This window comes from Sphaerodactylus townsendi, linkage group LG09 (assembly GCF_021028975.2).
Source record: "Sphaerodactylus townsendi isolate TG3544 linkage group LG09, MPM_Stown_v2.3, whole genome shotgun sequence".
Lineage (NCBI taxonomy): Eukaryota > Metazoa > Chordata > Lepidosauria > Squamata > Sphaerodactylidae > Sphaerodactylus > Sphaerodactylus townsendi.
The window spans coordinates 42,866,458-42,893,409 of NC_059433.1; the positions used below are offsets into that span (position 1 = coordinate 42,866,458).

At 41.9% G+C, this 26,952-nt stretch overlaps 1 protein-coding gene across 1 annotated transcript in view; it reads right to left on the reverse strand.

Moving 5' to 3' along the window:
• ARHGAP28 (Rho GTPase activating protein 28) overlaps nt 1-26,952 on the reverse strand; it is an 82,483-nt gene that overhangs the window by 34,945 nt on the left and 20,586 nt on the right. The window lies entirely within an intron of this gene.

Here is a 26,952-nt window from a genome sequence, read left to right on the forward strand (position 1 = left end):
GTGGGGGCACTTGACACAGGTCTCCAGATACAATTGAAGTAGTCAGGTAGGTTCATAAGTGAGTAAGAGTTGGAGCTATGTTGGTCCCATCCCATATAGGGCTTTTAAAGTCAATGCCACCACCTTGAATTGAGTCCAGAAAGTTAGATACTATATTTTTGCATACAATAAAATATATGATATATTTGCTGAATCAATGAAGCAATAAAAAAATTGAAGTATGCAATATGTGCCTGTGACAAGGAAAATAACACAATAACTGGAGAGTGAAAAAAGTACTCAAAATAAATGTCCCATACTTTTCTCAGTAATAATACATAATGGACTGCAAAGACTTTAATGGTTATGAGATAGGATAGATAATGGAAAAGTTAATGCAATGCTACATTAGGATTGTGTTATCATTGTTTGTCTTTCAAACAAAACTGGCCTCTGTCTCCTCAGGGTACTGTCTTACAGTATATACAAGGCTCAACCAAGGGTAAATGAAGAGACAGTTCCGTTATAATCAGTGGCTTAAACAGAACAACAGATCTGGCTGCACACATAAGGAGTATTTATAAACACCAGTTTAAAAGAACTGTTCCATGTAATTTTTAATTTGGCAATATATAGTACAATTTGGCAATATATAGAAACTACCTCTGCCTAATGTATTCATGTCCCATTTGTCAATAGATAAGGAAAGCATTTCTCACATTGAGTAGGCCCCAGGCTGAATCTCAGCCTCTCCAAGTTGCAACAGAAATACCTATTTCACTCCAAGCTCTGCCCCCAGCCTCCATGCTTTTAAAAGCATGTCCCTAGAGGCCAGCTGCTGCTCTCCCCAGGCTTTGGGGAAGGCAAAAGCCGGGCTGCAGGGAGCCCAGGGGACAGGGAGGGGGAGGGGCAGAGGACCACTGCCACCTGCTGAGCACCCCTGGAGGCCGGCTGCTGCTCTCTCCAGGGCCTGGGGAGGGCAGAAGCCAGCCTTCAGGGAGGCTGGGAGGAATGGGGCGCCATGGCGGTCGGGCATGCGCTCAACAGAGTCTATGCTCAGTGGGCCCTGGTCTGGAAACGCAGAACACTTCCGCACTGGATGAAAGAGGAGTCATCAGACTTTTTCCCTAGACTAATCAACATTCCAGAGATGTAAGCAGAGGCACAGTGAAATTTATTTTGCTCTTGTTTTACATGATCAAGATAAATCTACAGATATTTTTCAACTCTTTTTTCCATAGTGATTTAAAAATATATATGTGTGCAGGCATAGACATTTAAGCACAATGTCTTCTTATGAGTCATAGCTAAAAGCTAAAAATTTCTGCAAATTATATGTGAAAGCTGCAAAAGCTCTCCAAATCACATTACCTTTGACCAGTCATGCATGCTATCAGTTCCTGTGTAGAAGATGCAGCAGATGACTAAATAGAATATAATGGGTAAAAAGGAGCTTGCTTAGATTAGATTGTGTTAGTCACAGTCAAAGAATTCAAATTTCCTTTCTCCCAGAGTTGGAAAAACTAACCATGATTCTTGTTCTCCCCAAGCCTCAGACCCTGCTTTTAATCCCTTCATCACTTCACTACCTTTAAGTGATAGATGCACCATATTGAAGAGAAAATGTGGTTATGATTTCAGCAGCAGAATTTTCTTTTCATTACAAACAAATTAAAAAAAATTGTCTCATATTATCAAAATCTTATGTGACTGGGCCCATTCAAGGTTGCAGTCAAAATTACCCATTCTAACATTTTACAAAACAATTTCAAAGAAGCATTTAAAACACAAAATCAAATCTGAGACATCTGTTTGTTCACTTAAAGGTCATAAGGGGGGTTCTGTACATCTTGCTTATTAATATCAGCCAAATATTTTGCTACACTATTTCAGTTGTTCTGATCTTATTCATAGAAACACAGATGTACTTAGATATCTAAAAGTTATGTGGGTAAAATGTTATTCCTAGAAGGAAGCGTTCTTGTCTTTTTGTGGTACTTGCACTTTCACAATTTCAAGCTGTAAAATCATATTTAATCAGCCAGCCAGGAAAATAAGAATCCCTAATCAAAGTAGGGTTGCCATGATATGGGTTGGCAACCAGGAAGAGACTGCAGGGGTGGGGAGGGGGGCTAGGGTGGGGGTGCCATAAGCAATGGAATAACATCATTAATTGAGAAACCCCAGAAGTGATACCACCCCTCTTTAGAAATCACTAGAAACTTTACGGTAAATCAAATAGAGTTTCCACTGATCCTTAACAGGACTGACGTCACTTATAGGTTCCCCTGGAAAAGATGTCATGCTATTGCTGGATGGTGATTGTTTCTTTTTAGATTACCATTTTTTTCTCTAGCTGTATACAGTGACAGCCATAGGAAATAACGGCCAGGGCCAGAGGATCCCTCATCCCTGACAGATGGTTTGGAGACCCTAGCTAGCTCAAAGTAAAGCAAATGGGTTAAAGCACACCCCTCATTGCTTCAGAACACCAGTTAAAGGTGTACTATCCAGTGGCATAATGTCCATTGGGCAATGTGGGCAGCTGCCCAGGGCTCAGGAATTTTGCAGGGCGTGCTCTTGCGTTTTTATTTTTTTGGTGTTTTTCACATTTTGCCTGCAGGGGGCGCATTATTAAAGATATTGGCACCAAAAATTCAGGGTATCATAAGGAGACTGTCCCGATGATGCGTCCCAAGTTTGGTGCAGTTTGGTTCAGGGGGTCCAAAGTTATGGACCCCCAAACGGGTTGCCCCATCCCCCATTGTTTCCAATGGGAGCTAAGGAGATGGGGGCTGCACCTTTGGGGGTCCATAACTATGTCCCCTCTAAACCAAGCTTCACCAAACTTGGAGGGTGTCATCAGGACAGTCTCTTGATAATACTCGGAAATTTTGGTGTCACTAGCTTAATAACTGTACCCCTGACAGGCACCCCCAGAAATTTGCCCAAAAATCTTACTGCTGCATTGATTTTTTTTCCACTGATGTCAATGGGGAATTTCTGATGCAGCCTGTGGGGTGCACATTTCTGAAGGCACAGTCACAGAACTTTCAGTGTATCTTCAGGAGACTGTCCTGATGACACGCCCCAGGTTTGGTGAAGTTTGGTTCCGGGGAGCGAAAGTTATGACCCTCAAAGGGGCAGTCTCTATCTTCTATTCACTCCCATTGGAAACAATGGGGGATGGGGCACCCCTTTTGGGAGTCCACTAACTTTTCCCTCCCAAACCAGATTTCACCTAACTTGGGGGGTGTCATCAAGACATCCTGAAAATACCCTGAAATATTGGTGTCGCTAGCTTTAAAAATGCTGTTTTTTGTGGAACCCAGCAGGCTTCATGGGCTGAAGCAATGATACCCTGAAATTTTGGTGCCAATATCTCTAAAAATATGCCCCCTGCAGGCCAAAATGTGAAAAAACACCAAAAAAATAAAAATGCATCCGAGAATCTCGGATGTTACCGCAAGTTCGGATCGCACAGAGTTCGGAGGGGGCGGGCTTGGGCCCTTGGCTGTCCAAGCACCTCTGAACCAGCTCAGCTCGGCCTGATCCACGGATCGAGCTGAGCCAAACTGCCAAGCCTTGCTGCCTGTACTCCGCCTCTTATCAGCCCTGCTGCTTCCTTGGATGGATCTTTGTGGGTTGGCAGGACTAGTAGTCAGGGGTGCACGCATACCTGGCCGACCCACTGACCGCGCCGCTCTCCCCTGGATGTCGCCGCTGCCTGCCACCACCACCACCACCCCACATCTCATGCCCTTTCACCGGTAAGGGGAGACACCTAAGTTCAGCTGGCAGGGAGGGGGGAGCCACAAGCCACCAGGGGAGGAGGATGGGGGAGCTCCGCCTTCTTCCGCCACCCATGGGGGGCATCAGGTTTTGCCCAGGGCTCCATTTTTCCTCATTATGCCCCTGGTACTATCATATATTAATTGATCACTGGTGAGATTTTTAACCCTGGTTGCCACAATCACTGACTAAGAAAACGCACCAGTTCCCAAATGCTGCTTTGAAGGAAGGTGTTCAGATTAACTTGTTCAGCTGAGGTGTCGGAATATCAGCCTCCTCATGGGACCAGGAAATCACCCAGAATTGGTGCTGATCTCCAGACTACAGAGATCCATTTCCCTGGTTAAAGTTGATGCTTTGGAGGGAGATCAGTTTTGGCTCTATTCTGCTCCAGTTTACCCCCTGATTTCCAAACACATTTGTGTGTCTTTAGTTTTCACTTGGTTGGTTGGTTTGCTTTGTTTTGTTGTTTCCAGAGTTTTTTTCTGTTTGAGATCATTTTTACTCTAATGTCTTTCTGAAGCTGCCTGTTTTTCATGCATGACATTTCTGGCAGTTTTAATTGTTGCACCCACTCCCATGCACCACCTTTTCAAGGACTGAACAGTCACTGACATCAAACCACTACCTTGGCTGGCTGATCTGTCATTGACATCAAACCACCTTGAAGATGACTAGGTTCATTTCTTCTTATTTTTTAAATGGCACTAAAATTTCAATATAATGATATACTGCTATAATTATAGGGCAAGCAGGTAAGTCTCTACTCTCTTCCATTGTGAAGATAAGGGGGCGGGGGAAGGCATGGGAAGGAGCTAGAAACTTTTTCTTTAATGAAAGCTAGAAATTCAGAAACATGCTTGATCTATCATTACAGCTGTATACTGGTATACTGATATTTTACTGTCTTAAAAATATAGCCATGATATCAATACATCAATATAAGCATATGCAAACAAAAAAGGGGGTGTGTGTGATTCCACTGATGACAACAACATCCTCCCTTGAATCTCCTGATTATTCAAGGCATATGCAGAAGAAAATTAACTGTGACTCCACAACTGTGAAAATGCAGAGGGAGGACAAATGTACAGAATAACTGGTCAAATCAATTCCAATGTTTGTAGACTGGCTCTCTAGAAAATCAGGAGTAGTTCCAACTGTGTGGAAAACCAGTGTTTGTCTCAAAGTCTGGCTTCTATGGAAGCAAAATCACTGCTCCATTTATTCAATAAATATGGGTTGCACAACTGGCGTGAATGAGAAGACCACCTAACATTCTATCCAGTTGCCATTCGACAAGTGTTTACTAAATATGTGAGGCATGAAACTGATTTCAAGGTGTTCATTTTATTTCACCTGTAGAAACAATGCAAAAGACAAATTCCCTAGAAAATGAACTTGTCTGTTTGGGAACATGGGCTTTAAATGTCATTGTTTCCATTCAGAATTAAAAATTTGTCGTTATGCTCACTACAAATACAAATAACTACAATTTGTAGTTATGCTGACTACAAATACAAATCTGCAAAAACAAGTTTCACATGGAAAGTCAATCACATAGTGATTTTGGTGTTGACTGTATCAATCTAATGAACAGCTACAAACATTCTCCTGGGCTAAATAAATCATTCTTCACAAACTACTCTGGTGACACATAATCATTTGTTAGAGTAATGATGACAGAAGCCCAGTGCTTTCTATTTAATTAAGGGATGTATAATAAGGAATCCATAAAACCAAAAGGAGAACAACAAACCACCTTGTCCTTTAAAAGCCATATTCCATCCCCATCTGAATAGGGATCATAGGTAGAAGTGGCTCATTATGTTTGGGAACCTATCAAGCCTTCTGATTTCATCCATCAAAGTCCCACTGCAACCTTTCTTTTAGCATTGGTTGTAGGTTTTGTAGGCATCTAAAAATTTAAAGGTACTCGGGTTCCTTTAAAGATGGAAAAACCCTCTGCTTTGAATAATTACGAACTGTATCCCATCATGGTAGATAAAGCTGCATCTTCATACTTCTCTTTATGCAGAAGGAAGGGTTAAGATAGAGCCTCAGTTAAGATGGAGCCACTACCTATAATAAGTATTCATATTTGAAATATAAAACTTTTTAAAAAAGAAAACTACTACCCAACTAATTGGGGATTTCTTTCCAATGAATAAAGGATTTCAATTAGGAAATGTAGATAAATTCCCTGATTAAACTCTTTTGATCCACAACTCCAATTAATTGTATTTCATGCTGAATCCTTAGAGAACTATTTGATGTCACTTTTGACTTCTGGGAAATTTTGCTTTTCATTTTATAGGAATATGCATAGTTTATATAATCAATAAATAGTATAAACAGTAAACAGAAATAGTTCCTGTCAGATAATGATAACTAGGAGAAAAGTTTTGATGTGTGTATAAATCAGTGAAGTTGACACACAAAAATATTTTACCACATTTCTTCCCAATGGGGACTCAAAGTGGCTTCTAGCATACTTCTCTCCTCCATTTTATCCTCACATCAACCCTGTGAGGTAGGTTAGACTGAAAGAGTGTGACTTGCCCAAAGTCACCTCACAAGCCTGAACGATGGGAAACTGTGTGCCTTGCACCCCTGCCACATCCCCACCCACCCCGGAATGCCCCAGAACGCCCCCCCACCAGCGTGCCCCCCCGGCTCCCTTGGCGCTACACCACTGCAGAAGTGGGGATTTGAACAAGAGTCTTTCAGTTACTAATTCTACTCTCTTGATCACTACATCACACTGAATATTTCTAAAATATTAGTTTATCTGTCATACCAGTCCTTGGTACCAAGGGGCTTCTGATAATGTGTCAGTGTCTACATTATACATATTACACTATTTACCACTCAAGTCAGTATTTTAAACATTCCTGTGAAGTCTACAACAAGTGTAGCTCCAAGGGGGAAAAAAGCAGCAGTCAAGATTGGTTTAGAAATTATTTTCCTCAAAAATGTGCAAGAGAGCGGGACTTTGCCCAGCAGCACACCCATTGCCATATAAATTATTCATACTGTAGAAGATACAATTGCAGCAAACACAAACTTAAGAAACCTGGAGCTCAGGAGAGGCTTAAATAATTAACCATGCAAAGATGAAAACAAAGGAAAATCCCTATGCCATCTACTCCAGTAGTTTTTCAAACAGAAATACTTGTTTTGACAAAAAGGAAATGTGAACATTCTGAAACCTCACATAAAAAAGAAAGATCATGGAAAACATGTTTATACATTGTCAAAGTAACACTTCTAATAGCATTCAAAGAAACATTCCAATTACACTACAATCACCGGAACAGGTGTGAGATATGTGAATGAATGCCACACACCTGATCTAATCTGAGATACTGGGGAAGTTCTGGGGACGTTATAAAATTCTTGCCTCCTGTTTCCCTAATTAACAAAACATTCTGGACAATAACAAGCTGGTGGTTGGAAACAAAGCTTTCTTGCCATTGAAATATTTTTGTTTCTGAAATTAAGATTTTACCTAAGGTAGTAGCAGATCATAATCCGGTTGAGAGGGAAATAAAAATAAGGTGGAAACAAACTAGTTGGAGATTGAAGGAATGGTTATTACAAAATAAGAAAGTGAAACAAAATTGTAGAAAAGTTTTTAATTTTTTTTAAATAAATGATAATTCAGTGGAAGGCCCAGATATAATTTGGGACACAAGTAAAACATTTATGTGGGTGTTTTGTTAGGAAAGCATTCTAAAGAGACAGAAAAGGGAGAGAATAATGTTAATTACGAAGGAGATTTGGAAAAAAGAAAAAGAACTTTAAAAGTGGCCAACGAACAACAAAAAATGCCATAATGGGAAACAATTAGAAATACAATGGACAACAGAGATGGGCACAAAACTGTTCTATCTAAAGCAAAGAGATTAACCAGGGAAATGATTAGCTGCCAAATTAAGGAAAGAAAAGATGATAACCACAATTAAAGAAAGTAAAAAATGATAGAGAGAAATTAAGTAAGACATAGAAAAATGGCAAAAACAGTTTATTTGATGGCTAGAATTGAAATAATAAAAATGAACATATCTAAAATATTATACCCATTTCAAAACATTCCCATAATTTTTACAGAAAGGCCATTTCAACAATGGAGGAAAAAATTGATGAAATTCATCTGGTCCAGAAGAAGACCCAGAATAAATAGATGCTACAGAGAGAGGAGGGATGACAATCCCAGACTTATTACGAGGCATGTGTTATAGTTTGGCTAAAAGAATGCATCATGCTTATAAATGATGCATTTCTAAAACTCGAAGGCCATAATAACAATAAAGGCATGACTACTTATGGCCCGAAAAAAAAATACAAGCTTTAAAAATTTCAAAAACTGTTTTATCAGAAAGGCATTAATAAGAGTTTGGACGAAATTTAACGATAGATTTCATAATAGTACCCCAATACAACTGTCAAGAATGGAAGCCTACAAATAAAAGAAAATAGTGACAAAAAATTGGCTCAGGTACAAAGATCTCGTAGAGAGGAAGGGTAAGGAAGTTAAATTGAAACCCTGAGACTAGATTACAGTTCAAGAGAAATTTTGTCATTGGTTTACTTATTTTCAATTAACAGAATGCTTCAGAGTAGATAAAACAATTTTTCAACAAGACTTCCGGTTTCCGCCTGCTGAGAGGCTGCTCCCGGCGGAGCTCTCCCACCTTCCAAGATAAGTTTTAATGTTTTTCACCCTTTTAGCCCTTATCTTTTAGAAATTTTTTTAACCTCGGTGTGTTTATACTACTCAAGGGCAGCGCCCTTTGATGTTTGTGTATCAGGGGTGGAGCTGAGCGTCCCCCAGCCGCCTCTTTTACAGCTCATTTAGAATGACAGTGCATAATGAGGCTCCAACTGAAAACGACATTGCCCCTTGAAGCCTGATTTGTAGGCAATTGTGAATTTTTCAACAACTGCTGTGTAAAGATGGTGTGAAGTTAATAGGGAAAATATATAAGCAACTGTTGACATTTAAAACTGAAGAAGAACAAGTTAAGGAAGTCATGATCAAATGGGCTCAAAACATTGGCAGAAATGTGAAATTAGATGAATGGACTAAACAATGGGAAAATATTAATAAATATACATTAAGTAGGGACTTCAAAAAGAATCAACATTTTTCATAGGTGGTACCTTGCTCCTTGGTATTGTCTAAGACAGGGGTAGGGAACCTGCGGCTCTCCAGATGTTCAGGAACTACAATTCCCATCAGCCCCTACCAGCATGGCCAATTGGCCATGCTGACAGAGGCTGATGGGAATTGTAGTTCCTGAACATCTGGAGAGCCGCAGGTTCCCTACCCCTGGTCTAAGATAAATAAAAAATGTTCACCGAAGTGTTGGAAATGCGAAGTGAAAGAACGAACTTCCTTTCACCAATGGTGGCAATGTAGCAAAGTGCCAAATTATTGGAGATTGAATCACGAAGTTATGCAAAGAGTAATGAACGTAAAATTTGAAATGACTTCTGAATCATACTTATTAGGTATAAGTAATGTTAAAAGGGTAAAACAACACAATGTTCTGTTTCTCTACTTGGTGACTACAGGATTGTTTTGGCAAAAAAACTGGAAAATATGAACAATTTCCACCACAGATGACTTAGAGCATAGGTGTCAAACTCACGACCCTCCAGATGTTATGGACTATAGTTCCCATCATCCCCTGCCAGCATCATGCTGGCAGGGGATGATGGGAACTGTAGTCCATAACATCTGGAGGGCCATGAGTTTGACACCTGTGACTTAGAGGATCATCATTCTCTTCAGTATGTTTCATGTTCATGATAAACTCAGTCAAAATGAGGGTGTCCCATCAGCACAAGTCTATGAATGAATGCATCATGAGCACATTTGCAGAAATGGAGATCCTCTAGGAAGGTATGCAAGACTTCAAAACTTTTACTTCAAAACTTTTTACTAAAGAACTTGCCCACAAAATGGGCAAGAAAGGATCCAGATCTCCTATGATCAATGGTCTACTCTCATGTTTACATCATTCAAACTGTATACATTATTTCTATTGTTTAAATTGCTCTTGCCTGCATTGGGATATTAAATGGCTGTAATACTTGTTGCATTATTTAAGATTATATTGAGTATTACTGTAATCCAGATAAAATCATTTTGAATTTTTCTGGTTGCTTAGGGTTTTCTGGTTTCTGGTTGCTTAGGGTTGCTTTCTTTGGTTTGCAGGTACAGAGGAAGAACAGATATGAACGCTACATTATTAAAAGAAGATTTGCAGCTGCATTTAAAAGGACGGTTATTTACAAGGGGGGATATTTTTTGTCAACTAGCATAAACATATTTTCTTTAAATACTCTTTATTTAAATAGATTAATTCCACACACTTGGGCATTCCTAACGTGCCCATTTGTCTTACAGGAATGGGAACTATAGATAATCCACTATCTGCACTGATGAAACAATTACTTTTGGATGTGGATTCTGATCACATAAACCTTAATCTGACACAGAATTAATAATGCTTAAACTTACTGAAATCTGAGATTATAGGGAAGTATAACACTGATGATCATTGACCATACACCTGTAAAATATTTATAGGGGGTTTGCAAACTGAATAGAAGAATGCTTTCAAGTTGACCAAAATCAACCACTATGCAGACTAATTTGAATATTAATTCCCATGACAGATTTCAGCTAGATCTCCAAAATCCAAGACTATAGCAGCTGTTTTCTACAAATTTGGCTATGTAACGAAAGATTCATGACTGACAACTACACCAATTCTTCCTTTAATATGTTCTGCTTCAAGAAGAAATTTTGAACCAAATTTATTATATGTTTAATTTTATTTATGATTTCCAGAGCCCTCCGGGGGTGGGCGGGATAAAAGTCAAATAAATAATAATAAAAAAAAAATCTTGAAGCATTCAATGTTTTCAAAGGCAAAATTCAGATGCTGACATACTGAAGTTGAAGATCTGATAATGATTTGAAAATAACATCAGAGTTCATTGAAATTTACTGCATGTATTAAAATGTAGAAGATCTATGTAAGTGTGAACCAATACAACAATAAAATACATTAATTATTAAATAGATGCAAAACTATGAGATTTTCAGTGCGATCCTAAATCTTTCCAAGTCCATTGAAGCTAATGGGTTTAGAAAAGTGTAACTCTATTAAGGCAGCAGTCCTACATATACTTTCTTGGAAGTAAGCTGAACTGAACACAAGGGAATTGCTTTTCAGTAAAGAAGTACAGAATTAGACTGCAGCTGCGTGGTTACATGTGTAGTTTTAAGACACTAAAAATGAGGCATATCACATTTCAAACATAAGAAAATCAGCTGAACAAATCTACTGAGTCACTAAAAACAAAAACATTTTTTAATATATAAAGCCTACTTGACTATGTTTCATATTATAAATAGCGTACAAATGACACAACACAGTTTGGAACTCTAAACACTAAACTGCTTTGTTTTTTTCAAAAGCCATCACACATAATTTTACTGTCATTTTCCATTTAAGTTTAACTTTTTTTTCTACCATGGATAATTCTCTTCCCTGCCCTCCAATAGCTGGGAAATTCCGCTATTACTCTCTTTGATAGCTTGCTCTTTCACTCATCATTCTGGGCCAAAGAAAACAATAAGAATGATTGGGCAGTCTCCTGTAAATATTACTTTTAGCAGACAGGAGTTGCAATAAAGATATCCTAAAAAGAGGAGGGAGGCAGTACCAGATTTTAACCAAACATACTTATTCGAAAGTTTTCAGAAAGGAGATGATGAGACTTTCAGGCTGGTAGTCATGCAAAGTACAGAAGAATAAAGAACAAAATAATTGCTGGTCCTTGAGAGAAACAGAGTCTCACTGCACAGTAACTATTTAAAGGCTTAATGCCTTCAGGACAAATCCTTGCCCTGAGCTTTCTGTCAGAACTTTAAACATTTTATGCTCTTCATGAGAAAGGAAACTCAGTCAAGCTACTCTAGCCCTAGTGATTCATAAAAGCTGCTGTTGTGAGAGTGAAACTAAGAGACAAAATGATTTGTTTCTTTTCCATTAAAAGACATTAGCCATTTATTGTTCTTGAAAAAAGAATAATGTTCCATAACAAAATGAAAATCTATATAGTAATATGGCCTAGTGGTATAGAGTGCTAGTATAAAATGCAGAAGAGGACAATGCACAAAACATTTAAGGATTTTAATGGTAAAATTTATTATCATTTGTGAAAATCTTTCAGATTAACAAGGTGGATCTTTTAGAATATGTAATGGGATTCATGTTAAAACCAACACTGAAACTAGATTTGTGCTCCATCTGAAAAGTGTTAACTGTAATAGAAATGATCTGGACAAAGTATGGTTAATTAATGAAAACAAAAATACACAGCAGCAAATATGTAAAAGTATTTGTTAGGGAGTACTTTGTTGACCATACATAGTTTCCAGCATTTTGCTTTTGGAAACATTCTCCAAAAAATAAAGCATTTATTGAATATAGTTACTGGGCACCAGTGAAGAGAAGCCTAGGCCAGTGTTGCAGGCAAAAAGGCAACATTTTCTGGTGTGCATCAGAAATGACATTATCATGATGCTGGTGATGCAAGGAAACTCTGGTATTTAGACAAAAACTCTTAACCCCTCCTCCCATAGTGAGTGGACCCCAACCAGATGATGTTCTTCAGGTAGTACAGTTACTTAGATAGTACAGTTCCTTATATAAGATAGTGCTCTGGCAAATGGATTACTTCTCTCACACACAGGGTTCTATCTGACTTGGTAAATTAACTTCAGTTCCCTCACTCAGCCCTCACAGAGAGGAAACTCTCAAAATCAACAAAACACCCACCTTTTAGAGGAAAATAAAACAAAACCCAATACAACAGACTAACTGGTCTTTGGGATTCTTCTCCCCTCCCTGGAAGATCGATCCCTCTGCCTGGGCCCTCAATAACTTAAGTACCAGTACACTACTAGTGCACATTTGCTTTCTGCCACAGCACACAAGGCTGCCACACAAATGGCAGGCCAAAATCACACTGATCTGCCACTACTTTCCTTGGAGTTGTTATGTTATAGAGTTCAGATAGGGTAGATAGCCTTTTACTTCAGGAACTTCAACCTCCAAAAGCCTCTCAGATAGTTTTATACAGGGAGAAATCCTCCCTCTCAGTGTCATCAGATCTTTTACCCAATTAGAGAACAGGGTTGCTTCAGTCTATCAGATGACTCCCCTGTTCCTAGACCTCTATGCCTAACTCTGAATGTAAACAGTAATGGCTCCTTGACAGTCCTGTATTTTCAAAATACATACTTTTATCTGCTGTCCATCACAGATGTCTCAGAGGCCCTTTCCACACGGGCCTTTTACAGCGCCCTAGGGATGGCAAAAACGCCATCCCTAGGGAGATGTTCACATGGGGGCCGCATCGCAGCCGTGCCGCCCTCGCTCCCCCACAGCGGTGCGAAGCCGCTGTTTCCAAACCTCGCTCCCTGAGTGAGGTTTTCTGGAAACAGTGGCTTCCAACCGCTGCCGTGCAAACGGCAGCGGCTGGAAGGCGCCCTCCCCCCTTTTCCAATCGACTTACCTTCCCTGCGACCTTTCGGCGCGTCGCCAAGGCCTGGGGACACGCCCCCACCCTGCGACTCTGGAGCGGTTGCGCAGGGCAGGGGGGCGTGTCCCCTGGTCTCAGCGACACACCGGAAGGTTGCAGGGAAGGTAAGTCGATCAGGCGGCGGCACAGCGCTGTGCCGCCTTCCCTGTCTTTACCGGACCGTTCATGCGAACGGTCCCGGGGTGTGTGTGTCGGCATCGTATATGCCGACACACCACCTCAGCGTGGCCGTGCGGAAGCGGCCAGTGAGTATTAGCATATAGTCACTCACTAAACATCCCACTAGTTTTCAGCGCTTGGCTGGCAACTCTACACCATAAGGGTCATCTTCAGAGGCCCTTCTTCAGGTGCCTCTGCCAGCTGATGTTAGATGAGTGGCAACACATGAAAGGGACTTTTTGACTGTGTCATCACAGCTTTGGAGCTCCATCTATTCACAGGGAGTTTTGATTGCCTCTATTGTTCACTTCTGCCAGTGGGTGAAGACTTACCTTCCTCCCTGTTTCTATATTTTATCTGTTTATATTGTTATATGTTTATGTGTATTTAATTGTTTCGAATTTGTTATATATGTATTTTAAATGCTTTTTAATGTTTGAAATGTTTTAATTTTTTAATGTTCACTGCCTAAAGAATACGGAATTGTGGTGAAAAGATAGCAGAGGAATGTTTTAAACAAATAAAGAAGCTGAGACAGCAGTTGTGCCTGGCATACTGAGGTGTGTATGTGGATGCATGAATGTAGCCTAGAATGCTGAGTTCTTGTCTACAGTTCCCCATTCTGACATATTTACAGTCCCCCCAGATAGTTTTTATTTTATTTACTTGTTTTATTTACTAATTTTATTTACTTAATAGCAGTAAAGCCCATTTTAAAATGAAATAAAATGGGCTCTAGACAGAGGGTAGGGCAGGTGGGCAGGGGACTCCTACCGTTTCATTTTATCCCCCAGGAGAGTGCCTCTGTAACCCCCATGCCCAGAATGGGTTGGCCCAGAATGGGTTGACCCAGTAAGGGGGTGGAGACTCAGAGCAGCAGAAAGGCTGAAAGAGCTCTTTGCAGAAGACAAGGGTACCAGACTCGGACCTTGATTTCTATAAGCCCTTAACACCTTGTTAAGGTAATTGCAATATTATTGGGAACTACTGGGAAGGTAGTTGTTTTTGCTATGTTGTAAATGTTGAAGTTTATTGTTTCAGGGTTTTCTTTTGTGGTTGTAATGGGTGAGAGTTCTCCTGGAGACCTTCATCATGTTGCAACCTGTTCATCAAGCCCTTGGAGTCTTCAGGAGCCAGCCAACTTGCAAAGAAGAATTTGGACTTAGCAATATCAGTAGAGTGTAAATAGAAGGACTTGAAATGCAACCTGAACAGGACCTTGAATTGTAACGTTAAATGTTGATGTTTTAAAAGTGTTAATTGTAAAGAAAAGTAAACCATTTTGTTGTTTAAAATTGTTGTTGCAACTCATTCCAAGTACTGCCCCACAGAACCCACAAGCTGAGGTTACACCTCCACACCAGCCTTTGTCCCAGCTAGACTTACTTGAAGCCACTGCTCTTGGTCCTTGCCAGGTAGGTCCTGCTTTTTGTTTTTTGGGGGGAAGGGTGGTGGGGCAATGGGGAGAGTGGTGGTGGGCCTGGTGGGGAAGGTTGCTTCCTACCACCCTCTCTGCCAGCCTGACTCACTGTTTTGGGTGGGGGGTGGAATGGGGAGGCCTGGGCTAAAAAGGGTGGAATGTGGAAATAAAAAATCCTTGAAGATCATGCAAAAAAGCTTCTTGTCATTTCCTTTTCATAAATATTTCCTGCAAATAGCTTAGCTGAACACTTAACTGGAATGTTGTATCTATACCCATTGAAAAGCATATCAAGTGCCCAGAATTTTTAAAAGCAGGTGGGAAATGCTAAAGGGGGGGGGGGAGCAGCACTAAACAAATAATATTTTAATAATGAAGCATAATCCTCTGCCAGACTTTGCTGTGATGCTTGTGATGACAACTGCCCCTCCTTTTCATTGATTATGATGTTAGAGTTGTTTCTGAAGATATTTATAACATCCTTTTATGCATGGCTGAGATTGTGTTGTAAGCAGTACTGTTGCTGATTACTTCAGTCTGGGCACAGTGACAAAAGCATAGTTGTCATCATGAACAAGTTTAACAATATACAGGAAGCAGGGAGACAATTCTCCAATGCTGTATTTTACAAACCACTCTCCTTAGACTCCAGAAAGGAACACCAGAAAGAGTTAAAAAAAGGATTATGAAGGAATTACCATCTCATATACAGGAATAAATGTACATAGATACACACCTGGAACCTCAGCAGACACCTGCTACCTTCTACCCAAAATAAACAAGTATAGCAGCCTTGAATACCCCATGCTCTCAAGCATTGGCACCATTACTGCAGGAGTATCCGGTTTTATAGACTCCATCCTCCACTCCTATGAATGCGCACGCACACACACGAGCATGCATCACACCCCAATTATTTATGTGACATCACAGACTTCCTAAGGAAACTACAATCCAGCCAGTTTCTCAGGAAATACCATTTTGGTGTCTATGGATGTTGAATTTTTATATACCAACACACCCCATGATACATGCCATCAAAGACATTATCCCTGCTAATACTACAGCAGACTTCGCTTCCAAGCCCTGCAGCTTGTCCTTTCCCACAACTATTTCAGATTTGGCAACAGCTTGTACTGTCAGATTAATGGACTATAGGAACATTCATGGAACCACAACATGCTAATATCGTCATAGCCTACTTAGAGTAGTTTTTCCTGACCTCCTGTCCGTTAACACCTCTCTTGTAGGTGAGATTTACTGATGCTAATAAAAAAAATTAGGAACAATTTTCATCTCACCATCAACCTGAGCACAGAGCTAAACACCCAAGAAATATATTTTCTAGACAGCAGTGTACAGCTATGTGATGGACACATAAGCTGCTAGCTGCTGTACATATTTGCGTGCTTCCAGCTACTACTTGAACCATATCAGTTATGATCTACAGTCAAGCACTATGTTACAAACACATTTGCTCCAGTTCCTCAGGCAAGGACTCTCACTTGAAGGATTTAAACAGGTATTCTTGGGATTACAATGAAGTAACAAAACAGATCAACAAAGCTAGAAACACTACAAGACAGGTCCAGATGAAACAACAATAGAAAACCACTGATTTTCATCTAGACATCAAAGTTCAAACTTTGTCTAACTCATCATTAGCTATCTGCAGCCTAAGCTGGATATTTCTTTCTTGCAAGACTTAGGTAGCTGAGTTTTCCTTGCTTATAGGCAAGGATTTGACTTAATTTAACAGCCAAACTTAAAAAAGCTTCTCACCTATGACAATGAAACAGCGAACACGGACACAGACTCAGGTACCTGACCCTCCATCAAGCCTAGATTCCAGCTTTGTCTTCAGATACACTCAAAGAACACAACTGCAGCATGGGCTCATTCATTTGTCCATTGTTGAATGTAAAACATGTAATCATGTGTCAATAATGCCTCTCTACTATCTACATTACACAAATAGATCATTTGCTACTGCATAGAATAATTGAACATAAACCTTATTCAAAATTGAAAATAAATTGGTTCCAGGGTGTTCTCTGGCTGATCTAAAAGTCACTATTCTCTAACAAGATTGGAACTGGCTCTGGATTTTTCAAGTAAAACTCTTCCCACCAGATCTTATGAAGGACTTGGATTTTTTCATTCACTATGGGTGTTGATATCTTACATATCCCCCCCGTTCATTAGTCAAGTATTGTGTTATTAACGTAACCTGTTTAAAGAAATTACATAATCTTTGACTTTCTGTAACTTTTGGAAGACTTGAAGTACTTGTCTTGGTCATATATCTTAATAGTCACTATTAAGGGAGAAACGTATGCACAACTAGAGTTACTTTGGAGGCTTATACTGCTGCCACTCACCTGGCTGGTTGGTTTTGAAAGGAAAAGTTGCTTGTCCTGTTACCGGGCCTTGTGAATCACAGAAAGTCCTTTTTCCTGTTCCTTCTCAATAATCAGAGTTTTGCCTTCCAGTTTTTTTCATAACTGTATCAGATTGCAAGATGAAGGGACTAAGAGTGACAAATCATTCTACAAGGAAGAACACTTCAATCCATGCTTTCGTGGAAGTATGACGAGTGTCAGGAAGGCAGCAGAGGGAGGTGAATGCAAAAAGGAAGCTGCTTAGGACCACAGAGAGAGTTCTGATTGCTCCTGACTGCAGAAGACAATTTGTGTTGTCTGCATACCATGAGCACAAGCAGAGAAAAGGGTAATCTCTCTACAGCAGGTGTCCCCAACCTTTTAGAGCCTATAGGCACCTTTGGGATTTTGAGATGGTGTGGTTTCCACATTAGGCAGAGTCAAACACAATATGCCCCCTGCTCACTTGCAAAAAATTGCAGAAAGAGAATAAAAATAAATTGAAAGCCTGGATGGGGAAATGGGGGGGGGGATTTAAAAATAAACAAAGGCGAGCCTGAAAAATGAAATGGAACCATATGCCAGGCTGCCTACCAGTCTTGGCCAGACAGTGACTGTGGTTGCTGATGCAAGTGTGGAATTTTTTTTCATTTGAAAGACGGCAAAACAAGCCATTTTCCTCTCACATTCGGAATAGCTTGGCAGGCATCTGTCAGGCACCATGTTGGGCAACCCTGCTCTACAGCTACTATGAACTGCCCACTAACGGCAGTAACACTAGCAGCAGCATGCACAAGAAGAGCAGTGCTTCACGAGCACGAACTGGGGCCAGTCACTCATGCCCATATTAACCAATCTCACAGAAGGATAGCATAGAGAAGCTGCCTGGACTATCGTATAAAAAGGATTAACATTCTACTTGATTATTGTAGCTTAAGGTCTTTCACAAACCAAGTATTTAGAACTAATTCAAAAGCTCAGGGTTAAGAGTTACTGTAATAATCATGTTAAAACCAGATTGGGGATGTCATATAAGACGAAACAACTGTGCACTGGAGAAGGCCTTTCATGAAGGTGACCAGATTTTTGGGAACGACATGTCAGCAATTCTTCAGGTGCTCGTCACAAAGCTTTAAGAAACATGGATAAGCCTCAAGGAAACACCAAAGAAATACTTTGTTGACAAAGCTAGCATGATTGTAAACATTTTTGGCAGACAGCTTTGAAAAATTTCTTAAAGACATATTGAACCACCCCAGCTGTCTTTGGCTGTCCTCAGAGATTTGTTTATGGCTGGGTTTTACATTAACTCAGAGAGATCTTTTTTAAAAAATCATGCTATTAATCAGGCACACTTGTCACTGTAGCCAAGTGACATCATCCTGAAGCTACCCCCCACACAAAAAAAGAGGTATAGAGGCCAGAATGTTAATGAGCAATATATTATTCTAAATACTCATGGCCAAACATGTAAGACTTGCAGTCTTAATGCAAAAAGCACAAAATAATTTATGTTTATAATTAACCTTGGTGCTATTCGTGAGAGGTTTTATTTAGCTTTGTTTCACAAATACTCAGACTGAAAGAAGCAAACTTCAATTTCAGTCGCAATCCTAACTAAAGACGTATGTCACTGTGTTAAATGTACTTGTATTATAAAATAAGTACTTAATTTCAGAATCATTTAAATATAACATTAGTCATGCAAAGGAAATGGTATTTACAGAGCATGACAAATGTAAAGAATTATTGTATAATATGCACCAGTACCAGTATGCAATTACCACTGAAAAAAAAATAAATAGCAATATGCAGGAGTAATTTGTCTCTGGAAGTTCAGGTATGCTTTATGAAACAACTGCTGGGTTTCCTAATTGCGGTGAAATGTAGGATTGTCAACTGGACTGGAGAAAAGCGTCCTTCCCCTTAAATAGAGGCTTAATGAGATGTTATATACGAGGTGATGTCATTTACCTTTACATGTAGTTCCAAAATGGGACAAACTTGTCCTGGGGACTTTTGGCTTGGAAAAATAGAGCAAGGGGGGAAAATAGGAGCCCCTACTCCCCCCCACACACCTTGGTCCCTAATGGAATCATGCCCCCCACAGGTTTTTAAAATTGCAGCTGTTGTGTAGTTGAGAGGAAACTATCACATAATTTGGCCCTTACTGTCAGTTATGTCTGATAGCACCACAGCCTTAGCATTTAATCCTTACTCAAAATTAAATGCTACCCTTTCAATGGCTGCAACTTCCATTGCATTCCATAGTGTTGCAGACCTAGATCAGTGGCATATTTGCCTAGGGACAGGGATACCCTCTGTCCCCGGGCGCCACTGATCTGGTCATCTGGGGGTGCAAAACTGGCCCCCCACGTGTCTAGGAAGATGGAAGATGTCGTCTTCTGGCGCCCTTGGCCCTGCCCATGTCATTATCAACATGGGCAGAGCCAAGGAAGCCAGAGGACCCCCCCAAGCCTTTCCCCCCTCCCAGCTACCAGCTCCCCCAAGCCCCACCTCCCTCCAGGCAGTCGGCTCTGAGTCGGCATCCGGCAGTCCCTTCTGCCCTCCCCTCTGGGGAGGACAGAAGCAACTGGAAGGCTCCATGCTGGGGCCCTTGCTTTTATAAGCTTCCCATACCTGCCAGTCAAAGCCATGACTTCCATCATTGGCTAGCCTGCTTCCACTACATAAATTAGGCAGAAAAACGCCTACATGTTTTGCATTCTGTCTCCTGATCTAGAAGGCCTAGAGGCTTACTTTTATATTTAATGAAAACTACACCAGTTAAAGTGCCAAATAGGTACTGGATAAAAACCCTGGAAAAATTGCAGTCCTATGCATTCAAACTGTTTTTTGCTTGCAAATGAATGGGCCTGTAGATGAAAAAAGAAGCAAACAGTGAGAACTTGATAGAGGTTCTATAGGGTTCCCAACTCCAAGTTGTAATAAATGAAATGAAATTTAATAAATGAAATTTCTGGAGTTTGGGGGCACAGCCTTGGGAGGGTAGACTTTATGGAGGGAAGGGAACTCAGTCAGGATATGATACCATAGCCTCCACCCTCTGAAGCTCAAGAAGAATTGATCTCTGTAGCTTGGAGACCAGTAACTACAGAAGAACCACAGACCTCAGCAGGAGATTGGCAACCCTTGAACTATGGATAGTAGTGGCCAAAAGAAGGAGTAGGAGCAGCAATCACTGCTGCTGGCTGAGGCACGGGGATAGGCGCTGAATGAGCAGTCAGGGGATGGGGTGCTATGGTGCCATGAAAACCTGCACCTAGTCTTGATCGGCAGGTGCAGATTGACTGTTTGTATGACCAAATTGAGAGTCACGCTGCTTGACAGAAGCAAACAGCTGGGTAGATGTGGGAACTGAACACACATGCAGAGGCAGCTTGATGAAATATTTGAAGGAAGTATCATTGATTCTAAAATGTCAAAACTAGTACATTGCCTGCTTTGTTTCATTCTGAAAATGGGAGATAAAAGCATGTGTCCAGCAACACAATTGTGAAGCTGTCTAGCATATTCCATAGAATTTTTGCAGGGTTGCAGAAAACCAAACCAGAAGTTGCAAACCAATCTCATAACCCATAATTTATTTCAAAAATGTATAATTGAAACATGAGCCTAAGGGGGCAGCAGAAAAGAAATATCTTGGCAAAGAGCAGGACAGGATGCTGAAATTACTACAAAATATTATTTTAAATGCTTTAAATTCAGAAATGGGTTTTTGTATTACCACAATAAAATATAATTGCTAACTAACAGAAGTATTTTGCAGGGGCTCAGCTTTCAGAACAGTGAATAGAAAAGTATGAGGAAAACCTGTTTATTTTTTCCCTCAGCCATATTTACACTGTATATTTTAAAGAAAATAGACAGATTTTGTGATGCAGTCTATCCTCAGATTCACAGGAACAAAATCAGCAAAGAAAAGCAATGAACCCCACGATGGACCTGTTCTGGGCTTCACTATCTGAAGCTAGGGTTGGAGATTCGGATGGTCCAAATCTGGATTTTGACCGAATCTGCATTGATTCGGATGGATTCGGACCACCAGCCGAATTGCATTTTTTATTTTTTTTGCTGTTTTTTCACGTTTGGCCTGCAGGGGGCGCATTTTTAAAGGTATCAGCATGACAATTTCAGGGTATCATCAGGAGACTGTCCTAATGATCCTCCCCAAGTTTGTTACAGTTTGGTTCAGGGGGGCAAAAGTTATGGACCCCCAAAAGGGGTGCCCCTATCCCCCATTCTTTCCAATGGGAGCTAAGGAGATGGGGCTACCCTTTTGAGAATCCATAACTTTGGCCCTCCTGAACCAAACTGCACCAAACCTGGGGGGTATCATCAGGACAGTCTCCTAATGATACCCTGAAATTTTGGTACCTATAAATCTAAAAATACGCCCCCTGCAGGCACCCCTAGAAATATGCCCAAGATTCTTTGTTCTGCAGTGACTTTGCTGCATTACTGTCAATGTGGAATTTCTGATAGAGGGCTGTGGAGTGCACATTTCTCATGGTAAACCCACAAAACCTTCAGGGTATCTTTAGGAGAGTCTCTCCTAAAGTTTAGGAGAGATGGCTGATGGGAATTGTAGTCCATAACATCTGTAGTGCCAAAGGTTCGCCACCACTGATCTATTCTAATGCTCCAAATTTTGTTGCTTTTGAGACCAGGTAACACACCTTCTTTCTTGTTTGCACAGGTGCCTTATTATTTTCTGTTTTTTATGCATACTTTTGAAACAATTGATCATGTTACTTTGTGTATATATTAATGTTATTTTTCCATAAACAATCCCTGGAGATCTAGCATTACTTTCCTTTTCATTCTCTCAGTGCCTGTACATAGATTGAACCAATAATTGACTTTTTTCCATCTTTGCTAACTTATTTCTAACAATTCTCTCAAAAACTGAGATTTTATGGCACCAGTTCATATTAACAATCATTTAACAAGGACTGAAGGGTAACTAAATAGGTGTATAACATAACTCTTTCTTATCAAAATGTCAACAATCTAGTTCATAATTGCAACCATTTGTCAATTGCCTTCTGAAGTTCTTGAAGGAAGAGTGTGATACGAATATGATTAAACAATCTCAGCAGCATATTGTTACAGCTGAAGATTTACTTTCTCCACATTCTTCTGTTATTAGGGTTGCTAGCTTTGGAGTGGGAAATATTTGGAGTTTTGGGGGCTGGAGCCTGGGGAGGGGAGGGACTACAGTAGGTTACAATGCTATAGAGTCCACCCTCCAAAGCAGCCATTTTATCCAGTAGAAATGATCTTAGGCCGTTTCCGCACGGGCAATGAATGGCGACCTGGAGACGGTAAAAACGCCATCTCCAGACTGCCATTCACACGGGGGCGCAGCTGCAACGCAGCCGCACTGCCCTCGCGCCGCCCTCCCAGCCTGAAGCCGGCGTTTCCCCAGAGCGCTTCCCAGCGCTCTTTTTGGGGAAACACCGCAGTGAAGCCACTGCCGAGCGAACGGCAGCGGCTTCACGCCGCCTCCCCCACCCGGCACTCACCTTGTCCCCGGGCCTCTGGCGCGTCGCCGAGGCCTGGAGACACGCCCCCTGCCCTGTGCCGCTGGAGCAGGAGCGCAGGGCCAGGGGGGCGTGTCCCCAGGCCTCGGCGACGCGCCGGAGGCCCGGGGACATGCCGGGTCGGCCGGGCGCAGGCGCTCCGTGGCGCCGGCTGCCCAGCTGTTCCCAGGACCATCCATGCGGATGGTCCCAGCGTCGTCGGGTCGGCGTCATGAACGCCGACCCGGCCGTTTCCGCCTTCGTGCGGAAACGACCTTAGTCAGTTGAAGATCAATTGCAATAACAGGAGCTCTCCAAGTGCCACCTGAAAGTTGGCATCTTATCCATAATAATAGTTGAAAGTTCTGTTCATCCTAACACCAAGATGATCTGCTCTATCTTTTTGAAATTTCAACTCAGAAAATTTATGTGATGCGGCATTTGATAAATTTAGCCAGCTGTATCGCTTTTCTGATGCTTTGTTTTGTTTTAATGTGTTGTAAGTTTTATTATGGCTTGGGGGCTCAAAAGCTGCAAGCATGGATGTAGGTAAGGGGAGGGGTTCTTGGGTTTGAACCCACCCCCCAATCATGTCCGAAGCTCCTCCCCTCCATTTGTGGGTTTTTAAAACATTTTAGTGCTTTTTTGGTTTTTGGCCTGCAGGGGGCGCATTGTTTGGGCTAGCTAGCAGCACCAAACTTTCAGGGATTGTTTGGGGGACACTCCTGATGATACTACTGGGTTTGGTGAAGTTTGGTCCAGGGGGTCCAGAGCTATGGACTCCCAAAGGGGTGCCCCCATCCTCAATTGTTTCCAATGGGAGCTAATAGAAGATGAAGGCTACATCTTTGAAGGTCCATAACTTTGGACCCCCTGAACCAAACTTCACCAAACCTGGGATATATTATCAGGAGAGTCTCTTATTGATACCACCCAGGTTTTGTGAAGTTTGGTCCAGGGGGTCCAAAGCTATGGACTCCCAAAGGGGGTGCCCCCATCCCCCATTGTTTCCAATGGGAACTAATAGGAGATGGGGGCTACACCTTTGAGGTATCCTAAAAAGACTCCTAAAGATACCCTGAAAGTTTGGTGCTTCTAGCTTAACGATTGCACCCCTGACAGCAGGCACCCTCCAAATTTTCCCAGATTCTCCTTTTAAATCCACCCCCTTTGGCATGGATTTAAAGGGAGAATCTGAGGAAGAGTTTGAATTTATATCCCCCCTTTCTTTCCTGTAGGAGACTCAAAGGGGCTTACAATCTCCTTGCCCTTGCTCCCTCACAACAAACACCCTGTGAGGTGGGTGGGGCTGAGAGATCTTCGAAAACCTGTGACTAGCCCAAGGTCACCCAGCTGGCATGTGTGGGAGTGCACAGGCTAATCTGAATTCCCCAGATAAACCTCCACAGCTCAAGTGCCAGAGCAGGGAATCAAACCCGGTTCCTCCAGATTAGAATGCACCTGCTCTTAACCACTATGCCACATTGAAAGTGATGCTGTTTCAGGGTGGGGGATAATGCACCCCAAAACAGCATCACTTTCAATGTTGTTTAACTGGGGACCCCAGATTCTCCCTTTAAGGTGGATTTAAAAGGAGAATTTGGGCTCTCTAGTTTAAACACCAGTGAAAGTGATGGTGTTTGGGGGTGGATTCCAGCATCACAGAGGCTACCCGGGGGGGGGGGGGGCAAAATTCAGATTTTGCACCAGGCTTTATTTTCCCTCTATGCCTCTGCCCAGAGGGGAGGGGCAGGGCAGGGCAGGGGAGTCTGCCATCCCCGGCCTCGGAGAGCTGCTTTTATAAGCACTAGGCCTGGGGTGGGGCTTGGGGAGGCGTGGCCATGCCCTAAGGGCGGGTGGGGGTGTGGCCCCACCCTTGAAACCCCCCCCCATAAAAATCTATACCTACGTCCCTGGCTGCAAGTGGTCTATGTCTCTCTTAGTCTTGATAACTCTGGGTTAGGAAAATTCTGGAGACTGCGGGGGAGGGTAGAGGTTGGCAAGAACAGGGTTTGGGAAGGAGGAGCCTCATGTGAATATAATGCCATGATGTAAAGAAAACTAGATTCATGTTTCCTCTTCTCTTGTGCAATGGTGTATTGGGGGGGGGGGGGGAAGACAAAGAAGAAAGATGCCTGAGATGCCATGTGAATATGTTAGGCAGGGGCGCATTTTACTGTGTCAGAAGGTTCCAAGTGGGCTCTGGTTCCGGCTACGCTGACCCAAGTTGCCCTTTCTCATTTCCTCACCCAGAAGCAGCAGTTGCCTACATGCCAGGCCACCCCTCATGAATGCTCCCTGCCTGGGGGCTGCAGACGTCAGCCAAGGTGGGAAGGCTTTGCCCAACTTCTGGAGCAGCAAGACTCCAGCAGTGAGGTCAGACATGGGTGGCTCACGAGGAGGTGAGGTGAGGTTTCCCTGTCTTCAGACTCCTTTGGCAGGGTGGTGGGCCACACGCTGTACCTGTGATGGGGACAGAGCCCTGGCAACACAAGCAATCAGACTGGCAGGTGCTCCCAGGAGCACAACGAGGACACTGCATGCCACTTGACAAGAGGGTTTTTAAAAAGCTGATTCTCTTCCTAGTGCTCCTAATCCTGTTTGGGATCATGTCAAAAGAGAGAAAAGAAGATATTTCTAGTGGGGTTGGGGCAGGAGAGGTGTATGTATCTGAAAAGGGAGGAAGGTCTGCTTTTTGGCTTTCACAGCACCTCAGTTCATTGCCAACCTGTTCCAAGGGTCAGGCACCCCTACCAACATGCCCAGGTGATTGGCAAAAAGGTGCCTGGATTACTGCTGATGTCAGTTGGCTGCCCAGGGACCCAGCCAGGCTCAACAGCCAGAGTGTGGTGGCAAAACAATGCCAGCCACTTCCACCACTCACCAGCATTGAAATTTTCACCCCCTTTCCCTTCCCTGTCTGTCCCTCCACCCTCAATTTCTTGGCAAGGCCTGCCCCTACCTGCCTCAACAGAACTCTTTTTCTGTAAGAGAGACCACTCCAACCACCTTCTATAGATTATATAATCACTATCCATCTATATATTATCTATATATTTAGACTAGGTTCACCCCCCTATTAAATTTTAAAGAGCCATCAAGAAAAAGGGTTGCAAAGAAAGCTCTTTTCTGCAAATGTCAGATTACAATTGTTTATAATTGAAGTGGCTTGTGTGTGCAGGTGTGTGTGTGAAAATAATTAATCATCATAATAACTGATCATCATTTTTGACGAGGGAGTGTCAGCTTCCATGCCATGGGGGGGGGGAGGGGGTGTTGCAATTTCACTGTTTGCCCTGGGTGCTATTTAGTGTAGATAAGCCCCTGCTCTTGTGCCATGCAGCTTTCCTGTCTTTAGTATCAGAGTACCATATTGTCCAGGGGAGCTGATCTCCGTAGTCTGGAAATCAGCTGTAATTCTTGGAGATTTCCAGACTCTACATGGAAGCTGGCAACCCTTCTCTCTGCATCTCTATGTGGGCCTGAGTTAAAGTGTCTATCATCCAAATCCATCTCCTAAAACTGTTTTTTTCCTGGGGGGAAAACCAGATGTTTCTTATGTGCAGTTGCAGGTAATGTAAAGCTCCAGTAAAGTAAAGAAAGCTCCAGTAAAGTAAAGAAAAACACCATTTCAGATCCAATCTGGAACATTCCACAACAGGCATCTTACATCCTCTTTCAATCGATCCATGACTACTGAGCTATCCCTCCTCTACAGACTGGTGCATTTATCTTAAAGAATGTTTTCCCCACAGGCACATGGAATTTTCTGGTTAATATCACCCCCTTGCTGTATGCTTGCCTCCACAACAATTTTCAGTGATGTAAGTATTTTGCCTACACATAGGAAATGATAATTGTGCCTCTCAACTTTCGCAAGGAAAAGTTGCTGAGCAAAGTTTTGGAAAAATGCTCAAATGAAGTGGATCAAAGTGGAGGAAATCTAAGAGAAGTGATAAGCTATCCAACTTCAGATGGTGTTACTGGCACCACACTTGTCTAACTGCTGTGACAGCATCATTAAAGCAATCATCATAATTATAGG